Genomic DNA, 25,916 nt, shown 5'->3' on the forward strand with positions numbered 1-25,916 from the left:
CGAGTAATCCCGAAGGACGTCGAAGTCGAGGGAGACCAAAGCTCGGATGGATAGACGGCGTAAATAAGGACGCAAAAAAAGTGGGCATAGCAAATTGGAAGTCCGTGGCCAGAGATAGACCGAGGTGGGAAAAGTTGCTGGACCAAGCCAAGGCCCACAATTGGCTGTAGAGCTAGAAGAAGAAGAGGAAGTTAACATTTAGTGCTTACCACTCGAATCTGTGCGAGGAGGGGGCATAATAGCGGTGCCGTCCACTCGGATACGTGCATTTTGTAGGTGTCATTGCCGCCGGCGTTTGAGTGAGCTTATGTCGGTTTGCGTGGCCACTCTGACAATATATTCAACTTGCAAAAATAACAATGTACTTTCATTCATACTTTTAAACATACATATATTTTGGTTCCTGGCTAATTATTCTATATATCTGAAAGAGGTAAAATATAAAACATTTTTTTATATTTTGCCATGATTATATATATATATACGTATTAATAAAATTGGAATGCCTGTATGTATATCAAGAAAAGAACACATTTAGTTCACGTTACATATTTGCAATGCAGATAATTTGTCCGTGTGTCTGTCCGCAAGGTCGCTTTTATTCCGGGTAATCTCCGGAACTGGTGGACCGATTCTGACAGAAAGGAAGCTGATGCACGCAGACATATTATAGACTAAAGAAGTCTTACTAATATTATAAGGAAAGGCTGAACGGATCTCACAGAAAGGCATAAATATAGTACATAGTCTGGAAGGTCAAGTCAAGTCTAATTACTAATTAAGATTTTTTCCGCGCGTACGGAGTCGCGGGCTACAGTTAGTTTTACATAATTGTATGTTCCATATTCCTTCTTTTTCATAGAGTATATTGAGTAAGAATTCCGTTATAAATCAAAAATATATAAATCACTATATTGGTTATTTCCGTAGAAATAAAAAGCTTCTAACCGCGATATAATATATGGATGTCTTTTTTACGAGCTTTCATCGAAACGGGACATTACACGGTAGTAAAATGAAAAGCTCTATCCAACTGGAACAAAATACTAACGTCCTTTACTAAACATATTTTTTTTTACTTTATTCATTTATTCACACAAACATTTTACATATGTATGCCAATTATAGGCATGCACAAATTACATTAGACGCATTTTTAATTTGGATAGTTTATTTTTTAAAGATATAGACCTATAACCTAAATATGTCTATGTCCAAGTTTTTAATGATGTTATATTCGTTACATATACGCAACAATGGGTTATTGCGGCCACGATTATTCATGGCAAAATTAGTGTGAAATATATTTATGGGGTTTCAAGGGCTTAATAAAATAAGAATGTCTGTATGTACATCGAAATAAAAAATATTTCACACGCGTGATGTACTTTGCTGATAACTACCAAAGAAAAATGAATGCGGTTTTGGTTTCAGGAACCCAAAGTAAGTCAACATAGATTTGATATTAAAATTCATAATAAATCTACATTCTCAACCGCGTACTGCCGGACATCTTCATTTCTTCAGATTGGTTTTCAAAGCACGTTTTTAATTTTGCTTTTTAACTCAGCTAAGATTGATAATCGATGGATTTTTTTTTCATCAAAGGATCTTAAACTTAAACTCCCTTTCCACTTGTCGTTATACGAAATGTCATAACATATTTGATAGGTTGTACAGAATGTTTTATAACTCAGAGATGCACTTATAAAAATTACATTTCGTTTATGTGTCACATAAATACGAATCATATTTTGGTGCAATATTTGCGATGGTAAAATTATATGACAAACGTAAAAATAAAATAAATTCAAATAAACACTGGCTACGAGAAAATTGTGTACAGTTAGAGAATTAAATTCGCTACCCGCTTAGGAATATCGTACATCATCACCTCACTATATGTTCCCACCGCTCCGCGGTACCTACCCTGGGTTAGGGGTGACTAGGCCATAGTAAACCACGCTGGTTCAGTGTGGGTTGACTTCAAACATATCTTTGAATTTCTTCTTTATGTGCACTTTGCATCACGATGTTTTCCTTCATAGTTAAACCATTGAATAAATGTACAAAATGTAAAAACACATTGGTACATGACGGGATTCGAACCCAGGACCTGCAGATTGTAAATCTAATGCCTAACTCCTGAGCTACCGATGCTCTATCATACAAGAAACTGTTCTTATAAGGGCTATAATTTCGCACATATATTATTATGACAAATTTTTGACATTATATTGTGAGAAGTAAATGTTGTGATGTTGCCAAATTGGTTAGAAAAAAACCTTATCCATAAGTATTAATTTAAAGCAGCAATATGTCAGACATGTAACCCAGAGACATACGTTAAAGGACAACAAAACCATACTTCGAAATCAATGAAAAATATGTCATAAGCAAGGGAATAATAGAGTTACCTTTTTGTTGATAAATATAAAGTGAACAACACAAAACGAAGCTGTAAAACGTTTAACAAACGGTCATTACTGCAGCGAGCTTTACGCGTAATTGTGTTCGTTATTCGTTTTGTTTCATTCCGATGCAGTAGCAAAGTCAGTTGCATCTGAATTATACTTATAATATTAAATATATTTACAAGATTTTCTTTTTTAAATTCAATTTAACAATAAGCAAGCGTTTAAAATACATTTATAAGTATATTCGGATTAGATAGGATAAAATTACTTTCAGAGACAACGAAATTCACATCCGTAATCAAGAATGGTAGGCAGAGACCATGGACCTCCATTTGGCGCGGTCCTGACGCACCTCTTTCACTTCTACATACATCTACGCATACATGCATCTCGGTTCATTCAGAGATATAAAGAAGGATGGTTTAAGGAGTATGTGTAACGATAAACTAGAAACTCATAAGCAGTAAACTCGAGTTAAAGATAAAACTAAACAAGCGAGAAAAATATTCCACTCTATAAATGTTTAAATGTAGGACATACAAGTGTGTCAAAATTACCCCAAAAAATCCCCAATATCTTGATCATCACCAGCTTATTATATATCCCCCACTGAGGGGATCGCAACCTACCCTAAGTTAAGGGTGACTAGGCTATAGTCAACCACGCTGGCCCAGTGCGGGTTGACTTCAAACATATCTTTAAATCTCTTTATAGATATGTACAGGTTGCGATGTTTTCCTTCACCGTAAGAACCTTTCTTTTAATGCTTTAAACGATTATTTATTTCTAATAATATAATTTAACAAAATGTTTTCTGTCGTCAGTGTTTGTAAATATTGTAATTTCAGGTCTGATATATTGTTTGGTTGCACAGATTTCATAACACTGTCCCGACGTTTGGTCACGTATCCAATTTCCTTTCATATCAGCCTTCAATACCAATCATTGCTTATTGCCATGAAATTTGCCTCACCCTGTTTGTGAACTGGTGTGTTCAGGAATTCGGAAATTAATTAAAACGTCTTATATACAATGAGTTTCCACTGTCAAAATCCTTAAATATAAATTCATCGTATTTATTAATAATCCAGGAAAAGCGGTTAGTACGTACTTCTTCCAAGCCTTTTTGTGCACAAAACGACGTACATCTTTGAAATTAATTTTGTATCTTTGCGTTGCGAGTGTCGTACACAAAATATTGAATCATCGATGCGAGTTTATTCGGCAAGTACAAGCAAAGCGACTACATTTGAACTGTATATTTGCTCCACATTCTTAAAAATTGCAGCTAATTTTCTCATGAAGATATTGACATAGAAGTTGAGAGCTGACGTTGATGATGACAGATAAAAATATCGGTGAATCGAGCTTTGTACGCACCTTTATAATCTTGTATTACGTAAATCGCTTAGTGAATAACATCGCCTATTATACGAAGGGCTTAACAAAATTTAAACGGCATAAAAAAACAACATAATATTTCCAGACAAGTTTAAAAAGGTATTTTAATAACGTAAAATTTTAATATACATTTTATAAAATTAAATCGAAGCGTGAAGCTTTTATTTGACGAAACTCTTTTGTCAAATACTTAGAAGAAATATTTTAAAGGGAACGGCTTTAGTTTTGTTGTAATACTTAGAAATGAAAAGGTTTGTTTTAAATTGAGAATAAATCTGATTTTACATTCAAGTGTTTTTAAGTGAATTAAAGTGTTTAAAGGTGTGAGGAAATGAATTTAAAAGCTTTAAAAATAGTTGTAAAGTATGTTTAAAATCATATCAAACATGTTTTGTAACAGATCTGAGACCTCTTTCAAACAACATTCGATTTAATCACTTATCCCACTTGTATGAGGGTACAATTTTTGTATGTATATGTTAACCAGTTCATTATTGTCTAATATAATCTAAACAGTTTTAAATCAACGAAGTACTAGTTTAAGATAATATAAATATAGTATATATTATGGTTTAAGTTATTTATGTCGTATGTCTACAATCGTCTGACTAATATTAACAGCCTAGACTTTAATGGAAAACTACGAATCTTACTAATATTATAAATGCGAATGTTTAGATGGATGTTTGTTTGCTTGAAGGTATCTACAGAACAGGTAGACGGATCTCTATGAAATTTGGCATACATATAGAACATAGTTTGCAGGAACACATAGGCTACTAATTATGTTTTTTTTTAATTACGCGCGGACGGAGTCCCGGGTGACAGGTAATAAATAAATAATACTATGTTAATACGTAAGGGTAAAATTTTGTAGGCCATTTTAAGGAAATTCCGTAAATGGATGCAAGAGAAATTTGATACAGTTAAAGTATAAGTATGTAAAGTTATTTTTAATTACAATTAACATAAAATCTTTTATTGATTACTAGTTATGTACAGTGAGCTGCATATCTATTACGGTGTTTTTTGCAGCTGACTGTACACTAATTTATCTTTTTTGTTGACTGCATTTTAAGGACAGCCACAGAATAATTCAAGCAGTATTTGGGTCGTTCCTATTCAAGTTTCAAGCTAAATCTTTTCCCTCTAACGTAACGAGAAGATTAACTGTCGGCAATCTTGTAAGTGTGAATATTTTAAGAGACATTTGGCTTTCTTGCTTTTCTTTTTTTAATGGAATGCATTTATATTTCGTATTAAAAAGTTTTAGAGAAAAACTAATGAGAGATGATGAGAAGAAACAAATTAATATATCTAGTTATTTAACGTCACATATTGCTTTGTTTTTGATAATTTAATTACATTGATTTTTGTAGTTTTTCTTATAATTATCTTAATACTAGCTGTCGCCCGCAACTCTGTGCGCTAACTAGTACAAACTTAATTATTAGCCTATGTGTTCTTCCAGGATATGTTCTACATTTATAACTTTAAGCGAGACATCCATCCAAATGTTCCCATTTGTTTATAATATTAGTAAGATCTAGGTGTGAATATAGATTTGGTAATTGGACTACATATATATTTTCTTGACTTGACTATGGCCTAATCACCCTTAACTTAGGGTAGGCTCCGAGCCCCTCAGTAGGGACGTATAGTGAGCTGATGATGAATGTATTTTCTTCTTTTTAATATCAAAAACTAAAATGCATTCTTTTAGTTAAACTTTATATTTCGTGAATATTTTCTAAAGTTTAGCGTACAAATGTTTTTCAAGTTAAAAAACGCGCCTAATTAAAAACTTAAGTGCGCGCAACTCAATTACATTGTGTAAAAGTGGTTTCGCAAACTTTTAACGACCGTGGAATTTGTATAAACAATTCTCGAAAAAATGCCATTTGCTTTAAAATATTTAAAAATTAACTTTAATATAGCAATTACAAGGAGATAGGATTTTTAAGTATAGGGATGGCTGGATATTACGAGATAAATAAACGTACTTCGCTATTTCGGCAAACTCAGATGGCTGTTTGGTAGATCTGAAGATATGAGGATGATTAAACTTCTCAATATAGTCTACTAAATGAAAATGTATCACTTGATATCATTGTCTTTGTATAGAAAGATAGTAATACAAGTTAAGAAACGTGTAAAGATTGACTGAAATGTTTGACAGGACATCGGTGTCAATTGTCAATTTAGTAGGAGCTTAAGTAGTATGTATTCTTCCTGTCTATATTTTTTTAAATATTAGCAGATTTTTTTTTGTAAATTTACTAATTCCAACTAAGCTGTAGGCTTGTGCTAGGGCATGGTTTACGACTATAGTCGAATGGTGGGATTCGAACCCCCAACCTCGTGAACGGAAATCCGTGCCTTTAACCATTAAGCTATTGACGCTTAAAATCTTCTACAACTATGCCAAATTTCAACGAGATCCATGCTAGCCATTCTCTAGATCTTCTCACAAACATTTATTCAAACATTTGCATTTACAATATTAGTAAGATTCTTTAAATCCGTAGATATATTGTGGTTAGAATAATTTTTATATATACGAGTCACTTTCATATGAGTTCTCGTTACAAACCCTAGAGCAAGTAATGAACCATACATATCGGAAACGTCCACGCCCGCCGTCCCCAGAGTGCTTTTGTATGATAATAAACGACCAACTAAGCCACCTGGGACTTATTTACTGTGAAATTTAATACTAAATTAAAACGATTTGTTTATACCTTGACCACTACATGTTTGCAATAACAACATAACCTAGAGGGCTAAGCAAAGACCACGGACTTCTACATTCTATGTGTGAAGTCAACCTTCACTGGGTCTGCGTCGTTGACTATGGCTTTTTTTATATAAGTGAAGGCGGCAAACGAGCAACGAATCGCCTAAGATTATTTGATCCGACGGAAATAGACATCCGTAACGTCAGAGGAACCGCAGATGCGTTGCCGGCCTTTAAGGAAGGTGTACGCTCTTTTCTTGAAGGCTCCTAATTCCTTAGTTTTAGGCTTTGTCATACCTAACTTAGGGTAGTCTTCAAACCTCCCGATGAGGACTTCGGATTCAGAGAACGGTATTTACTACTTCCTATTTGTTTGTTCTTAATTGCAAAAATTATATTATTTGGGAAGTCAATAAATCCACACTGGCCCATCGTGGTCGACTATGGCCTAGTCAACCCTAACTTAGGATAGGCTCCGAGCCTCTCAGTGCTACGTATATTGATCTGATGTAATTATGAAGGATTTTTTTAGTTTCAGATAACTTTAAAGTATTTATTATTTAGTGTTAGATGTATAATGAGTACATTCGTCGGTTAGTTAAATGGCGCACGTGTTTGGCAGAGTGCCACCACGATCGCGTCGGTGGAAATTTGCGAATCGTGTACGCTTTCATTGTTCAATGATTTGTTACCAACCACATATCATGGCTGACGTATGCCATTATCTGTTTTATGATTAAAAAGTTGACTATTACGTTATCTTATATATAAATTCCTTTTTTCACAAAGTTAGTTATCATACTCCTCGGAAACTACTTAACCGATTTTTATGGAATTTTAATTAGTAGGTCTGAGAATAGACTGATTGGGAAAGCTGACCCCACCACCTTGTGTGATGCAAGCTAGGCAGAGAGAGACAACGAGAGAGTAGATGTGAAATTCGGCTACTATCTGTTTTTTAATCCCGCGCGGACGGAGTCTCGAGCGACCACTAGTCGTTGTAAAATTCTCGTGTAAATGATAGCTTCTTGGTGGAAAAGGGGAGTGAAAGTACAGACCTGATTAAGGAGTTTATCTGATACCAAAATCAGTATCAAGATAATCTTGCGTTCAATATATCGGTTACAGTAAACGAGAAGTAACTGTCAATTATAAAACTAGATGTCGCTAGTTTAGACAACAGTCGAACTGTAGATTTATCGACTTGATTTAAAGATCTTGTTCTCTTGTTATGGTTAAGTGAATTCGCCAACAAAATAAATTTATTTAAATCACAACAAAATCGTACATTAATTGGAGTTAAAAAGACTTTTGCTTAATAAAGAAGTGAAATATAAACATTTTAAAACCAAAAATGAATAAATTTTCTAGTACAAACCAGACTCTATTTGAGATTAAATTAACTAGGTAATCTTACTTATTACTAATATTATAAATTCGAATGTTAGAAGGTGTCTCTAGAATGGCTGCATGGATCTCGCTGAAATTTAGCAGATGTAGAACATAGTCTGGAAGAACACGCGGCTACTAATTAATTTTTAATTTCGCAAACACAGAGTCGCGGACGACAGCTCGTATATAAATAAAATAAAGATCAACGAATAAAATAACAAAGTTCATATAAAGGTGTAAACACTAAATGAAATACCAGTAAAAACATAGCATGTTATCTTTATTTTTTTAAAGATAATGAAAGGGATAACAATATCTTTCTGTACAGATGTTTTGAAAGTGTAAACTCGCGGTTAATTAAGCACTTGTTTCTGGATTTAGAGCGTCGGTGGCTCAGGGGTTTCAACACTTGACTTGTAATCTGCAGGTCCTGTGTTCGAATCCCGCCATGTACCAATGTGTTTCGATTTCCGATTTACATATGTACATTTATCCGACGTTCTTACGGTGAAGGAAAACATCGTGATGCAACCTGCACATATCTGAGAAGTAATTCAAAGATATGTGTGAAGTCAACCAAACCGCGCTTGGCCAGCATGGTTGACTATGGCCTAGTCAACTTAGGGTAGGCTCCGAGCCCCACAGTGGGAACGTACAGTGAGCTGTTGATGTTCTGGATTTACTGGCAACATTACATAAGTATAATACGGATGCAGTTACCTACAAAGTTAGGTTTCGTTGTGCTATTGACGCGAAATTTCATCGTCTGCAATATTGAAAACTTTAAATCACTCTTGTTTAAAGCAATAAAGCAGTTTGAAGTTTCTCTACAGTACTGAGTAACTGAATTGCATTAGTTTGGTCTTTTCTGATTTTCTCTTAATTTATGATATACTAGCTGTGCCCGTGACTTCGTCCGCGTGAAATACTGCCTTTGAGTACAGCTACTTGACAGTACTTTGACATTTCAACAATACTTTATTTTTCTAATATAAAATATTTTTTTCTAAAATAAACCTAGCGTAAGAACAGAACCAAGAACAAAACAAAACAGAACAAAGGGACAAGAGAAGAGAAAAGAAGACGTATTTGCCACACAAAAAAAAGGATAAGACTAATAATAGTATACTGTGTCTGCGACTTCGTCCGCGTCAAATTGGGTAAAATTTTTTTATTATTTTACTAACCCATTTTTTAGCCTGTGTCCTTCCTCAGTCTCTAGACTATATGTGTACCAAATTTCAGTTAAATCGATCCAGTAGTTTTTGCGTGAAAGGACAGACAGATAGGCAAACAGATAAAGTTACTTTCGGATTTATAATATTAATATTAAATAAATACTAGTTGTCGTGCGCGACCAGTATGTTCAGCCAATATGTTCTTCCAGATTATGTTCTACATCTATGCCAAATTTCAGCTATACAGCCGTCCTTGAGATATCTTCTAACAAACCATCCATCCATCCATCAATCTAAACATTTGCATTTATAATATTAGTAAGATTTACCTGTACTTACTTGTCTAGGTAAAATTAAAATTTAAAATCTACAAAATCAAAAAAATTAAATGATCAATGCTTTTGTATTAAGTTAATATATAAGAAGAAAGTTCTAGAAAACTAATCTAACCGTATTTTTAAAATCACGCAAGAACATATATGTAGCTTGCGCAATAATAAATCTTGATATCTTAAAGTACTTGGATATAAATTTATTTCTTTGCATAATATAGACAGGATCGTTAATTAAATATAAATAAAATATTACTCACGTTAACTAACTGCACAACTCCGTAAGGACGATACGGTCAAAACAACTCCATACGTATTAACTTAATCACATAACTACACATAAAAAAACATAACTAAAAAACTAACTATACTTAAAACTATTAAGACTTTTATCACTTAAACTATTGCCTTTTTAAAAATATAACTATTTTTACAATTAGTTAAACACAAACACAAACGTATTTATAAATCAAAATACAGAACTGTCAAAATTGTTTTATTTTTTTATTTTTACAGGCATAATGCGGTGTTCTTTCTTTACTGCCAGCAACAGTAAACAGTTCTTAATTTAAAATTAAAAACAAATGCATTTTGGGCGAAGGCGTAAAAAAAATATAGATAAAAGTAACATAATTATTTAAAAAATAATGCAAATTTCGAATCATCTAGAACAATTTTTTAAGTTCATTTTTCACTCGTATTTTCATCATGGTTTTTTTAGGTTGAATAATGCAATGCTACATTTAACATACTTTAATTTATAATTACGTATTACAATAGATAGTCTGTAATTAGACATTATTAAAAATTTCTTTAATTAAAAATAACCTAACCTAAAAATGTCTTGTTCATAGTTTAGATGCAAGTCTCATGCACGTGTTTTCGAAGCAGAGAGTTTCAAGACAAGTTTAATTGCCTTTATGTTTGTAAATGCGGCCAACAAGAAAGTAATTCAAAGCACGTGCGCTTTAGGAAAACAATTTTCTTAATGTTCTAACAAAATTGCTTCGTTGATTATTCTCAAGGGTGAAATAATATGTAATATTAATAATAATGAATATTTATCGTACTGACAGGCATTTGCTACTATTTGGCATAATATAGGTTATGATGAGTAATTTATCCTTCCTTGTTATAGATAATTGGGAGCCATTTTATAATCTGTGGAATTAATAATTAGCGACGTAAAATATTAAATTATGTACATATTAATATTTTATTTTTGTTATAACATTTATTTTTTTTAAATATCTACGTAAGTGTAACACAAAATTGTGTCAAATTTTTTAGGTTATGTCAAATTCAGCCAAAGATATTTGTCAACGAAATCTATGTTTTAAAATAATTAATATGATTATCATGTTTAATATAAAAATTAGAGAATTTTTTGTGTTATAAGTAACAGGCACATCTTTTGAATAGTTTTCTTTTTTTATTTTTTTTTTTTAATTATGTAAATAAAAATATGCACAGCCGCGTATGGCAATAAAAATAATCATGAGTGACAGTTGTGAACTGATTCAAATAAATTTTAAATTTTTATTGTGAATTCTTAAAAGTGATTTCAAAAATACTTTTTCTTTTGTTTTTATTGTGTTAATTTTCTCATTTGTGGACATTAACGAATATTATAAACTTTTTGGTTAACAAATTGAACGTGCAAATTACGGACTTTATTTTAGAAGTATTGAAGGTAAGTTGTTATTTTAAAATGAATTCGCTTATATCAAATGAACTTATTGAGATTATATTTTATAGGTTATGTTTGTTTTTAAATAGAAACCTGACGTTACAATTGTAATTGCATTATATTATCTTACTAATATTTTAAACTCGAATGTTTGGACGGATGGATGGATGTTTGTTTGAAGGTTGCTCCGGAACGGCACAATGGATCTTGATGAAATTTGGCACAGATATAGAACATAGCCTGGAAAAACACTACCGTTCGTATGGAGTTGTGGGTTAGAACTAGTCTTTAATAAACATTTGATAGAAGATTTATGGAAACAAAAGTTTGCACTCTAGTTTCGCAAATGAATATCGGCTTTACCGACATGCCTGAAAATTGGTGAGGAGGTTGCTTAGAGCCAGGAGACGGACATAGGATACTATATTTTTTTTTTTGAATTTATGCCTTGAAGAGCTGCTTTTTAATTAACTTACTAATATTATAAATGCGAATGTTTAGATGGATGTGATATGGATGGATGGATGGGTGTTTGAAGATATCTCTAGAACGGCTGAATGGATCTCGATTAAATTTGGCATACGTATAGAACATAGTAATTAAGTTTTTTTTATATATCCACGCGGACGGAGTCGCGGGCGACAGCTAGTTTGTTATAAACGAATGTTGCAAAACTGTATGACCTTACAAAGAAAAAGATATTTTTTAAATTGATTAACTCAACAGTACTTTTATCTTTTAAAATCTTTTATTGAACCAAAAAACTGTACAATCCCATAGTACTACTTGCATTCTTTTCTTTCCCTGGCTGTAAGTAGCGGCGTTAGTGTAGGGCGAGGTGGTGCAACCGCCCAGGGCGCCGAGAAGGGAGCACCGCTTATAGGATGCTTCTTTATATCCTGCTATGGTTCCTGCCCTTAGATACCCAAGACGACGCAATCTCGCCCAGGGCGGCGGAAATGCTAAAAGCGGCCCTACTACATAGAAATAGAAAAGCGCGCGACCAGTCACGCAGTCAGTTTTGGTGTAAAATGAACCGGTCTAATTATTTTATATTTTTTTATTTGCTGTATATTTCGGTTGTTCAAATGAATAACAAAAGGTTCCATTGTTAGCAGCTGTCGCGTGGCATTCGCGTGCCTTCAATATAAATTACCTCAGGCAATGGCCGCGAAGTAATAAGAGAAACCGGTCTTGCTTTTTTCAATACGTTTTAACGTCACATTGGACATTGTAATTATTTAATTTAAAAGGTTAATTATTTTTGGATGTTTAATTTTAATTACTTCGGTGTTTCATTATGATCATCTTCTGGTTTGCTTATGCTGTGTCAACGCGTCGCCATTTTTAAATTATAATGTACTAGCGGCCGCCAGTGACTCCGTCCGTGCGGATTAAAAAAACATAATTTGTTAGCCTATGAGATCTTCAAGGCTTGTTTATGTGTGCCAAATTTCGTCGAGATCCGTTCAGCCGTTCTAGAGATAACAAACAAACATCCATCCATCCATGCAAACATTAGCATCTTTATATAAAAGAAAGTCGTGTTAGTTACACTATTTATAACTCAAGAACGGCTTTACCGATATGTTTGAAAATTGGTGAGGAGGTAGCTTAGAGCCAGGAGACGGAGATAGGATACTATTTTCTTGAAGAGCTGCTTTTTATTTAACTTGTCTATATGTTAAGTTTTTTTATATATCCACGCGGACGGGGTCTCGGGCGACAGCTAGTTTATAATAAAATTAAGATAAAAAAGATGTGGTTACAAAACATATTTCTTTTGCCTTCTGTAAAAAAAAAACAATTTAATACTGGTTGAAATATTATTCTTAATAAATAGCCTATCAGATGGCAGCTGTTGTGACTGGCTCTTCTGGTTTTTTGTTGAATGAAACGCGAACCGAATGAACGAAGTGAATCCATTCGCGGGTGCTCGGGTGAGTGACCTCTTTGTGCAATCGTGTTCAGAGAATGAATGAATGTAATTAACCACGCAACTAAACCATTTAATCTTAATGAGTTAGTTTTTTCCTTATTGTCTTTTACACTTAAAAAAGCTTGTTTGTTTAACAAATCTAAGTGCGGCGGCTTTTTACGACAAAAATAAAAAAACTCTAATAATCGTCTATTTCATGTCAATTTATGTCTTTACGGTCTTATGGTAAATACAACATATTTGGAAATGTACAGTCTTTGTTCGCGCAGATTTACAAATATGGCATCCAGTAAAAATAATCTATATCTGTGCCGAATTCCATCTAGATCTGTTTCGTTTTGAGATCCAGCCTTTAAAGTTAATACGCTAACATCCATCCATCTGAACTTTCGCGTTTATAGTATAATAGTTGTCGCCCGACACTCGGTCCACGCGGAAATAAAAAAAACATAATTAGTAGCCCATGTGTTCTTACAGACTATGTTTCTTCAGTATATCTGTATGTTCAGACAAATTTCATCGAGATCCGTTCAGTCGTTCTAGAGATACTTTCAAAAAAACATCCATCCATCCATCTAAACATTCGTATTTATAATATTACTAGCCGTCGACCGCGACTCGGTTCGCGCGTAATTAAAAATGAACATAATTGTAGCCTATGTGTTCTTCCAGACTATGTTCTATATGTATGCCAAATTTCATTGAGATCCGTTCAGTCGTTCTGGCGATACTTTCAAAAAAACATCCATCTATTCGCATTTATATTATTTGTAAGAATTAATTAAATTTAAACGAAATAATTTTGAATTATCGTAGTTCATTATTTAACCTAAAATTGCTAGTCATTGGAATAATATCGTGGTAATTAAAAATCCGTTAGTCGGAAGAATAAAGGGTCGTTTTCAAAAGAGGGACAGCTGAGCCTTTCAATTAACAATCATTAATTGTCCAAAAAAAATAATGATATAAAAATATCACCGATTAAAAACAATAGAATATTAATATGTCACTTATCAATTGTGAATTTAGAAAGTTTATAATTTGACTAGGCGCACTGTAAACTGTACATTTTAATTATTTTAGATTATTTAAATTTAAAATGTCTTTCTTACTAATATTATAAATGCGAATGTTTAGATGGATGGATGTTTAGAAGGTATCTGCAGAATGGCTAAAGGGATCTAGGTGAAATTTGGCACACATGTTGAACATAATCTGGAAGAACACATAGGCTACTTAAGAAGTTTCTTATTTTCTCGCAACGGCTAGTATATAATAGGGGAAGAAAATTACAATTTCACATTTTGACTATTTGACTTCTGTAGTATTTATATACTTTACGACAGTTATCTGTCGTAATATCCACGCATTTTCTTATTGGTAATGTAAATAATTTGTAGAAAGATCATCGTATATCTAGTTCGATTCTAAATTGTCATAGTTCACAATTGATCGGTAACATAACATAGTGTTGGTACAATATGTTCACGGTGGGCGGTCTTCAGTACAGCTGGATGTTTTGTTGTTAAAATTAAACAAAAGGCGTGCATTACCTTTCTCGGAATTTTGTACCTTTGTGAACTAAAACATGGTAGTTTAGCGTGAATTTACACTGCAGAAACAATTGGTATAAACATTATGCTATTTCAGTTTTCTTGAGGAAAGCGAAAGGGACAGCGATGTGGTTGTATCTTTAGTGTAGACACTGTGTTTAGAATTGTTGTGTATGCCCATTAAGTGATCTATGCACGGCTTGAACGATTTATAAAATGTTAACAAACATTTATAGTATAGAGTTGTATAGAAAAGTAGAGCAACTAAATATTTTTATATGCCAGGAGTGGCAAACCTTCAATCCTTTATCAAAATCATCATCATCAGCTCACTATACGTCCCCACCGAGGGGCTCGGAGCCTACCCTAAACCAAGGGTGACTAGGCCATAGTCAACCATGCTGGCCAAGTGCGGGTTGGTTGACTTCACACATATCTTTGAATTTCTTCTCAGATATGTGCAGGTTGCATCACGATGTTTTCCTTCACCGTAAGAACGTCGAATAAGTGTACATATGAAAATCGGAAATCGAAAAACACATTGGTACTTGGCGGGATTCGAACCCAGGACCTGCAGATTGCAAGTCAAGTGCTTGACCCCTGAGCCACCGACGCTCTCTCTTATCAAAATATCACTAGGCAATTTGTATATTTTTCACCATTTTGACTTTGTAATTGGAGACATTCAGTAGCGTAAGGATCTCTCGCGTTCGCTTATTCTATAATACTACATAATTTTTTCCTAAAAAATAATGAGATTGAATGTGGATGGCTACAAAGGTAGCAGACTAAAGAAAGTATGAATTGTGCGAAAGAGGATATACGTAAGAATAGGGTGAATTCTAGAATAATAGAGATGTATGGAGGAGTACATACTGTGCTGAGCTTCCGTAGGGATAAAGGCAGGTTAATAATGATACTTTTTGTATGTACGTATAATAAATTTAATCAGTGACGTGCCATTGGTTCGCTATCTCTGTTCTACATGAAAATAGCTTTATCTAAAGCTACGTTTTTCTGAGAAAATAATTAACAAGCCATAATTGGGTAGTTTAATAATCTTGCGATAGAAGCCTTATAATGTTACAAATTAATTGGTTACGCCAAAGCTGATTGAGGGGTCGTAAATTGGATAAAGCTGTGTACAAAATAAAACCGATGTCCAATGTTATAGATTGTTAGTTGTACGATAGATGGCGTGCATCGTCTTTCTAGATCGCGGTATAAAGGTTCGCGTAATCGACCACATTAATTTTATATTTCCATTTAGAATTAATGACACAATCTCGCTATTAAAATTAAATCTAGCCTAAAGTATAGTCTACAATAACTCTGTTCCAATGATTCAATTAGCTCGCAATGTCCACAAAGCTCAATAGAGATACTTCGACATTAGTAATTCGATTACAAAACTAGATTCAATTAGACATTGTTATAGAGACATAAATATTAATTAGTTTTAGTTAAATTATTCATCGTGAGTTTCTGAGACGTAATTCTTTGTTTAAAACATATTGCATCTCTGTTTTGTCAAAGATAATGACAGGGATGACGATATATTGTATACAGAGATTTTGGTGTTAGAAATTGGTCACATTAAAATCTAGTTCTACATTATATTTAGTTTGATGTTTAATATGGTTTTACTGAACGTTTTAAAATAGCTGTGTTCTAAAAAGAATTACGTGTTTTATGAGAACACTTTCCGTATCTTCGTAATTCTTGTCTCCAAAGTGTATATAACTTTTTGTTTGTTATACATTTAATAACAAAGAATCGATATAAAATATACAATTGACAGTTGTATAGTAATGCATTGATGTTACAAAACAAGCAACAAACAGCATGCAAACTGCAAACGATCGTTAAAAACCTTTTCCACGAAACGCAACGCTCGGACGCGACTGCCATTTCAAATGTATACTTAGCGTCAAAAATTTTAATACACTTTTTAAAAACATTTTCGCCGAAAGTACTGAAGTTATTTAAAAAAAGTTTTTAAATTTTCTATTTTTACTCATTAAGCTAAAATTTTCTTTTAGTATTAACGACAAATATCGCTATTCATAATTTGCTATTAAATTTTGACGTTAAGGAAAGTTTTTTTAGACTAATCCATGTGGAGCGTTTAGTCGTGCTGGTGGAAAAAAGGTGTAAACGTTTGTAACTGACTTCACATTACCGTCCGGTGTAGGTACAGTCGCGAACAGCGCTCGTAACGAGTGTTTGTTGACCGTTTTACTTTTACGACATCGTAGTGTCGATACAAAATGCTTTGTCAGCATTTCGTGCTCGACTGTACAAATAATTTTAAACTTTTAAATTTATATTCGAAAAATATAGCTCTATTTTTGTTTTTTAAACACATTTTAGCTTATTACCTTACTCTTTGTTTTAGGAAAGAATCGTATGCGATAAGTCCAAAATTTTAATTTTTAGGGTTCCATACCTCGAAAGGAAAAAAGAACCCTTATAGGAACACTTTGATGTCTGTCCGTCTGTCTGTCAAGACCCTTTTTCTCAAGAACGCGTGATGGTATCAAGCTGGAATTTATATCAAATACTCAGGTCTGCTGTCCCTTAGTGCTGTGAATAAAACTTTTAAGCCAACGCAATTAAAAGATGTCGTTTATGTCGCAAATGTAAGCAAAATTATTTTATTTTAAATGTGGAAGGGTACACCGTTGGCGGTAGGCATAGGAAGAGATCTATTGCGTAAAAGATGACAAGATTAGTAAGTTGTAAGTCTGAGATGATGGAAGATAGATCGATCGAGAAAAATTCGCGCAAGTCGGCACGATGTTTTGCGTCCACGTGATTAGGATAATTGGTTTGGTAAATTCCCCTTTTAAATACAAGCGTTATGTCAATATTTTTAAATTTTATTTTAACGTCTTATTGCCACTAATTTAACATCTCAATACTTCTTATTTATCATCACATTTACACAAAAATTCCAATAAAACTGTTCTTTTAAATCTGACAGGGAACAGCTGCCAATAACAAAAAAACCGTGCCGACTGTAAAAGAAAAAAAAAACGCTCGCCCGAGGACCATTATGAACGAATGTTCGGCGCCTTTTTTAACGGTATGGGAGATTAATGTTCTCTTAATAATAACGAATTGATACAAACTTTACAGTAACAATCTTACTAATATTATAAATGCAAGGCAAATAATTGATGGATTTTTGGAATTACGTTATGTCAAAAAAAGTTGAAGATAGCAAATCGAAAGTTATATCAAGATCAAGATAGTAAAAGATATTGTTATCACTATAGGGGCGTCGGTGGCTCAGGGGTCAAGCACTTGACTTGCAATCTGCAGGTCCTGGGTTCAAATCCCGCCATGTACCAATGTGTTTATCGATTTCCAATTTACATATGTACATTTATCCGACGTTCTTACGGTGAAGGAAAACATCGTGATGCAACCTGCACATATCTCAGAAGAAAATTCTAAGATATGTGTGAACTCAACCAACCCGCACTTGACCACCGTGGTTGACTATGGTCTAATCACCCTAATTTAGGGTAGGCTCCGAGCCCCTCGGTGGGGACGTATAGTGAGCTGATGATGATGGCTATCACTATTTTTTCAAAGGCTAGTATGATGATATGTTTTATGCACAGATTATGGTATCAGAAACTCACAATCAAGTAGTTCTGATCAGCTGAATTTGTACTAAATTATACTTTAATAAAACATCTAAGTGCATCATATGATTATCAAAAAGGTTTCACCCATTTACGCTTGTCCGTTCACAAGTGGGTGATATAAGTCGATCGGATAACAGCCTGTCAATTACATCGGCCGCGGGCGGCCGGAAACGTTTAAAAAAAAGAAAAAGATCAAAAGAATTCATGCCGACGCGACTCAGAAAATTCTCAGAATATCCGTCGAGTTGCTTAACTGTTTTATAAATACTTTTATAATAACCATAAGAAGGATAATAATTGGAATGACCTTGGACTCTATTTTTGTTACTACATACATAGTCAATTCTGATCAGAGAACTCGATAAAAAGTTTTTTTTTCGAAATTATTGACCATCTTTGCTAATTAGAGTGAACCGTTCTGTGTATCAGGGATCTGATTCTTCGCTTCGAAGTTATTCCATAACGACATTCAAAAATGTATAGAACTGACAGTAACTTTCGGTAAGTCAAGTGATTGTCGCGCCTCACTCACATACATTCTAGAAATTCGTTATAGAATCGCTTCGAAGCGAATGCACTTTGTCTAGCCCCTGATCTACTTTCAGAGAACCCATTTCTTTTCATTTTTAACTTGTCTTGTCATCGTGTGAACCTCATGGGTCATACCACTGTACCACTTTGATGATCACTGTTTAAAACTAATGCTAAAATAGTAACAATAACAACAAGTTTTAAAAGTGGTAGAGTCCGCTTTAACATCTTCGCACGAATCGGCCCGGCTCGCCCGGTGAAATACCACGACCACACAGAAGACAGGTGTCAAGTGGAAGCAATTCCGCGTTTCGTCTGATGAGTGTGCGTCCCGGAGGCCTAATTTAGTCATCTTTCCCTTTCTACCCTTTTTCTTATAAGGAAAGGAAAGGAAGTGGCAGTGGACTTTCCGGATGAGAGGATGCATGCAAAGGGAAGATTTTATCTTTCTGTGCATCCTCTCCTCCATCGATCAAAGGTGGGCAGCGCATATGCAATTGCGTATGTCTATAGGCAACGGTCACTTCGCTATTTCAGCGATTTCAGGTGGCCGCTCGCTCGTTTGCCACCTTATGCTATAAAAAAAGAGAACATTAGAATTTGCTAGACAACGTTTATATTTCAAAACTAATCTTAGGAAGTGATTCAGGAGCGCACGTGCGCAAGCAATACAATTAATTGCTCTCTGATTGCTCTACATTGGTATTGGATTGTGGTTTTGTTTCCTAATACGTTGACTCTTGGACTAAAAGCGATATGTATGAAAGCTTTATTAATTGAAATTTGATTTACGTTATTGTTACTGTTTTTACACAGAATTAGTATTTTAGTATTGTTTCGAAGAAAGTCCGACAATACTAGCCTTACTAAAATGTCGACGTTTATGTCCCCTCACTATTTATTCTGAAACGCCAAAGGATTCTAATGAATAATGTCTAAAAGTATACAGTAGTGGACGCACATAAAGAGGATTTTTTCTATATTAAAAATTGTAAAGCTCTTAATAACTATTTGTATATATATGGGCAGTGGTTCTCAAACTTTTTTGGCTACGGAATCCTTTTGGAAAGAGTGTTTGACTCTAGAGAAACCTAAAGATTTGATTTTTGTAGCCACTAGATCAAACATTTATTTGTAATTTTTTTCTTACGTTGCTAGTTTAGTTGGTGTTCAATGTTTCGTGGATACGTACTACTGTAGACGGATTTTTTCTTCGGAACCTTATAGTCTTATTTAAGTATTTTATTAATTATGTTAAGTACTTATTTGTGTGGACCTCCAGAAAGGTTTTGCGGAGTCCCGGGGGTCCGCGGAGAACACTTTGAGAATCATTGTTTTAGAAAATTAGCGAGTGTATTTTATACATAAATTGAACGAATTGTTTCCTTTAAAGTAACGTATAATTCAAGTCTTTGTGTTACCATTTTCATAAGCGATATGTAAATTCAAATAACGCAATTTTCTGTTCTTTACAAAGTCCAAAGTCCGCGAGGTCACATATTTATCGTCAAACGCAAAGGCGATTCGAAATTCAACTTTGGAAATTTACTGCAAATTGAAATTTTAAAGGAGTTTTACATTTACTGGTCTCCGTGGTCTCAGTGGTGTGTAACAAGTTTTATAAGTTTAAAAAAAATGTTAAACCACTTTGTTTACACATTTAACAATTGGTTTAACATAGGTGTTGAAATTCAACTTATATTAAGGGTAGTTTATTAAATAAATGAATGTCATTGGTACGAATTAATAGATGTAGATTTGACTAGAACGTTAGTTAGTTAGTTGAGAGGGTGCACATCCTTATAAGGATTCGCTGTGATAGAGTTGGGACCCCCAATTCGGTTATAATAACGAAATAACAGCCCGAGTCGAGGATCCTAAGGGAGTCTTCGAGCTATGTTACTCTTAAACGAGGCTCAGGCTAAGCGCTATCTGCGCCGGCCACCTGTATACCCGGTGAAGCTATAAAGACAAACACTTCTACAAAGTCCAGACAGTTATAGTTCGTACTGGTTGGTAAACGGATTGTGGCGAATGAAAAAAATGTGATGGTTGGTAATATGCTTCTGTACTAGTATTTGCAGTGGAAACGTTAAGACATACATAATGATAGTCGCTAAGTAATTTAAAATAGGGCAAACAATCTTATTATTATAAATGCGAATGTTTATATGGATGGATGTTTGTTTGAAGGTATCTCCAAAACGGCTGAACAGATATCGATAAAATTTGGCATACATATAGAACATAATCTGGAAGAACACATAGGCTACTAATTATGTTTTTTTAATTCCGCGCGGACGGATCGTCGGCGACAGCTAGTACAAGAATAAGCTAAGTTCTATCGTACAGTATTATCGCCCAAAAATATGAACTTTTCCGTAATAAATTCCGATGGCAATATAAAACTTTTGTATGGAGATTTGCATACGGAAAAAGTTTTATATTATTCTTAATAATCACATATATTATAAGACTAGCTTTTGTCAGTGACTTCACACGCGTAAAATTAAAAAAATTAGTAATAAATTTAATCTTTAAATATCTTACTAATATTACAAATGCGAATGTTTAGATGGATGGTTGGATGTTTGTTTTAAGGTATAGATGTAGAACATAGTCTGAAAGAACACATAGGTTACGAACCTTAATTTTCTGAGACCGAAATCTCTGTATAAAGCATATCGTCATCCTAATCTTTGACAAAATAGACATAACGACACTTTTAAATGGAGATTTTGGACTCATAACCACTGTGATTAAGTTTTTTAATTTTGCGCGAACGGAGTCGAGGCGGACAGTTAGTAGACTTATTTTTTTTGATAACACATTTTGTATGTTATTGCTCAAAAGGATATAGACGAAGAAAAACAAACGTAAGTTTAAAAAAAATTTCTACATTATCTAAAGTTTAAGCAGACGTCGAGTTCCATTTCCGAATGATTTCCGCCGCCTGTCTTCGCGCAAGCATCCTTTCGTAAACTGAGAAGAAAAATTCACTTGCCCTTTTACATTTTCAAATTGAATATATCTTCAATATTTTAAATTCAAATTCTATTTTTCGGTTTCAATAGAGTCGTTTAGGTCATTTCCACTAACGCGGTTAATTAATATCGCGCGGCCGTTATCGGCTTATTTATTTCTTTATTTATAAAAATTACGAAGCCAACAACATATTAGATATCTGTCGAGCGAGTGGACTGTATGTTGTAATGAAAGGCTGGTAGGTTGCTGATGATTGTAATAAGAATGAAAGATGTACAAAATAGACAAATATGATTGATGTGTCGGCGCGCGGAGTGCTGAAGCGCAACTGAAGGTCGCGGTGTGAGGGCGCGCGGGGCGGCGGGTGAGGTCTGGAAGGGACCCCCGCGCTGCTTCCTCGCCAGTGGTGCCGTAGTACGGAACATATCTAAGTGCACCTTATAAAAACTAAACACTTTTACATAGTTAAGAAGTAAGTCAGATAAATACCTAATAAGTACTCTTAAGTTGATTTATCTAAAAAAAATCTTTAATTTTATTTAGCTTAGTGGAATAAGTACTTAAAATGTTTTAGGTCGTTAAATTACGTCGATATTTAGCTCAGCGTCATTTCACTTCGTTCAGACAATATGCGTGCGTTTTATTCATAGACCGGCTACGTATCTGCAGTTTCTCTAGTGGACGGATGTAGGTACGTAGGTAGGACGATGGTCACCCAAGTCTTCCAGCTTATTTGTCCCCTTCTAGTATTAAATAAGATTTGCGTAGCTGATAATGAAAACCAATTGTCTGTCTGTCCGCAAGCCTGCGTTTGCCAAGGTTAATCTCCGGAACGGCTGAATCGATTTTGATGGGACTTTGACGGGCAGGTAGCTGACGTACGCAGGCATATTATAGGCTACTTTTTTCTTTTCTGGGCAGATGTAATCGATGGCTATTGTCAATAAGCTCATGAGTTTTTGACACTCTTAGGAAATACAAAACGACACCATACGAAGTCGTTGTGCAATACAAAACACATTGGAAACAATTAAATATTAACCTTCTATCGGTCGAGCAAAACTTTGATTTGTTTTATATTGCAATATAATATTGAGAAAAATATATTAAAAATGATTTTTGTATTGAAAAATAAATTAGATTTTCATGTTTTCCAATAGTCTCTTCGTCGTACAAATAAAGAAAGAGGTCGAAGAGAATCAATAATTTGTATCGCTCTAATTGGACGTCGCCAAATGTTACAAATGAGAACATTCTGAGTGACCTAAATAACGTTTGTTTTCTCTAACGATCTTAGCGACTACGACCACGCGTATTAAAAAAAACTTACACAGTAGCGTATGTGATCCGTTCTGGAGATACCTTAAAATAAAACATTCGCATTTATATTAGTAATAAGTAAAATATGGTGGTGCAATAACTTAACATCTGTAGAGAAAAAGAGAATGCGATGGATGAACGTTTGCATAAGATTTTGCCACGGTTACAGCACATTTTAAATTTATTAATAATTTTTTTTTAAAGAAAAACAGCAATTTTTTTTGGAAATTTACTAATATTTCTTTTACCATTCCAACTAATCTGTAAACTTGTGGTAGGATATGGTTTACGACAAAAGTCGAATGGTGGGATTCGAATCCCCGACCGTGATCGAAAATCCGTACCCTTAACCATTAGGCTATTGACGCTTTTTTATACATCCATACATACGTGTTTGTCGAATATGATTCCAATTTATATCCTAATAGCTTCTGTAATTTTTCGCGCCAAATTAAAAAAAAATAACTCAATATTTCGTTACATTCCTATCATTCGGAAACAGTATATTAATTCAAGATGAAAAATAGCCTATCTTATATATACATATATATAATTGGAATCTCGGAATCGGCTCCAACGATTTTCATAAAATTTAGTATAATATATAGCGGGTTTCGGTGGCAATAAATCGATCTAGTTAGAAAAAAAATTTTATTTTATTCGTGTTTTATCGATAATCAACTTAAACGTAAACTTAACCTTTTCCTATCGGTAAGATCGAAAAATATTATTCATATTTCATCATTTTATTAGTAATTCGTACTTAAATATTATTTCAAAAAGCCACAATTCAAAAAAATACCGGTCATCCATATTTTATACTATGTTATACATAATTATAATGCAATCTTTAAGTTGTCTATCTTCTTAATTTCATCCAATTCTGCACAACTATTCTGGAGTTACCTGATATCAAATATAATCCAAAAATTCACACTTATAAGACTGCTATGCGATAGGTTGTTTATTTATATCCTTAATAAGGGACGCTTCAACCAGTTTTCAATCTCATTCAAAGCTCAGTGAGCTAATGTAACCGCATTACGCGAACGCCCATCATTATTCATTCGCGCATCAATACAACGCCATCTATGGAACCGCACGTCACATAAAATTAAAATCAAATCTACGTTACATGTTTTATTAAACTGGTTCGGGGTTTTTGTTTTATTAATGTGTTTGAAATATAAGGTGTAGACAGAGTTAGGATCCATATGATTTATATGAAGGGGAAAATATATATAGTGGTGTCCCGATGGAACAGCTTCCTCGTGTGTGCAATAAAAAACAATCTTGCTAATATTATAATCTTATCTTACTAATATTATAAATGCGAATGTTTAGATGGATGGACGTTTGTTTGGAGGTATCTCCAGAACGGCTGAAAGGATCTTGATGAAATTTGGTATACATATAGAACATAGTCTGGAAGAACACATTGACTACTAATTATGTTTTTTTTTAATTCCTCGCGGACGGTGTCACGGGCGACAGCTAGTTAAGCAATAAAAAAATTAGCAACGTTTGAAAAATAGTTGTTAACCTTAAAATTACACTATAATATTAACTGAAAAGAAATCTTATTATTTAAAAAAATTAAATAGCAATTTAATCGTTCAATAGCGTAACACTTTTTAATATACTATATGTTAAGATATAGTATAAAATAAAGTCATAAAACCTTTATCAGAGCACAGATAACATACAGTGGCGACCCTCAAGTCGTATAATTTTATGTCGAGTGTAAAACAAGAACATCGAAACCGACTTTGCATAATGACATTTGATACACATACAAGCATATACACGTAGCGCTTTTTATGCATTCGCCTTTATAGATATACTAGCTGTTGCCGTGACATTGTCCGCGTGGCATTAAAAAAAATTGGTAGCCACCTAGATTATCTACCTACATCTACATATATCGAATGCATGCTGTCGTTCTTGAAATACCTTCAAACAAACATCTATCCATCCATCTAAACATTCGAGTTTATAAGTAAGCAGTAGTTGTTGCCCGTGACTCCGTCCGTGCGCATTTAAAAAATCCTTAATTATTAGACTATGTGTTCTTTCAGACTGTATTCTACATCAATGCCAAATTTCAGCGGGATCTATTCAGTCGATCTGGAGATACCTCCTAACAAACATCCATGCACCCAAACTTTCGCATTTATAATATTAGTAAAATACTTTGTCCCGGTTTCCCGCATAATAATCCAACGTAATATTGCTAAGGTAACCAAAGCATGGTATTTTGAATTGTTTATTTATAATAACGGTTTCATCATCAGCTCACTATACGTCCCCATTGAGAGGTTCGGCGCCTACCCAAAGTCACGGGTGACAAGAAACGATTGCTATAAGTTAAATTTTCGACACACTGTTTGGATTAATTTCCTTGTTTTTTCTTTGTTTTTCATTATCTCTGTACGTAATAAAACCTATGAGGAAACTTAGAACGATAAAATCCCCAAGTTAGTCGAAAATAACTTCGGCTTAGAGGCAATTGGGAAACTTGAAGTGTACGGATACGGGTTTCATTCGATTTTATTATATAGAATAAACACAAATAAAGATCTTTAGCTTTTTTGTTTAGGTAATTGACTGGAGCACTTTCGAATCTCTTGAGAGTTGATTTGTTAAACAATCGCGGTATATACGTTTAAGACATCTTACTAATATTATAAATGCGAATGTTTAGATAGATGGATGTTTCTTTGAAGGTATCTCCGGAACAACTCGATGGATCTTGATGAAATTTGGCATAGATATAGAACAT

This window comes from Papilio xuthus, unplaced genomic scaffold, assembly GCF_000836235.2.
Source record: "Papilio xuthus unplaced genomic scaffold, Pxut_1.1 DF825783.1, whole genome shotgun sequence".
NCBI classification, from domain to species: Eukaryota; Metazoa; Arthropoda; class Insecta; order Lepidoptera; family Papilionidae; genus Papilio; species Papilio xuthus.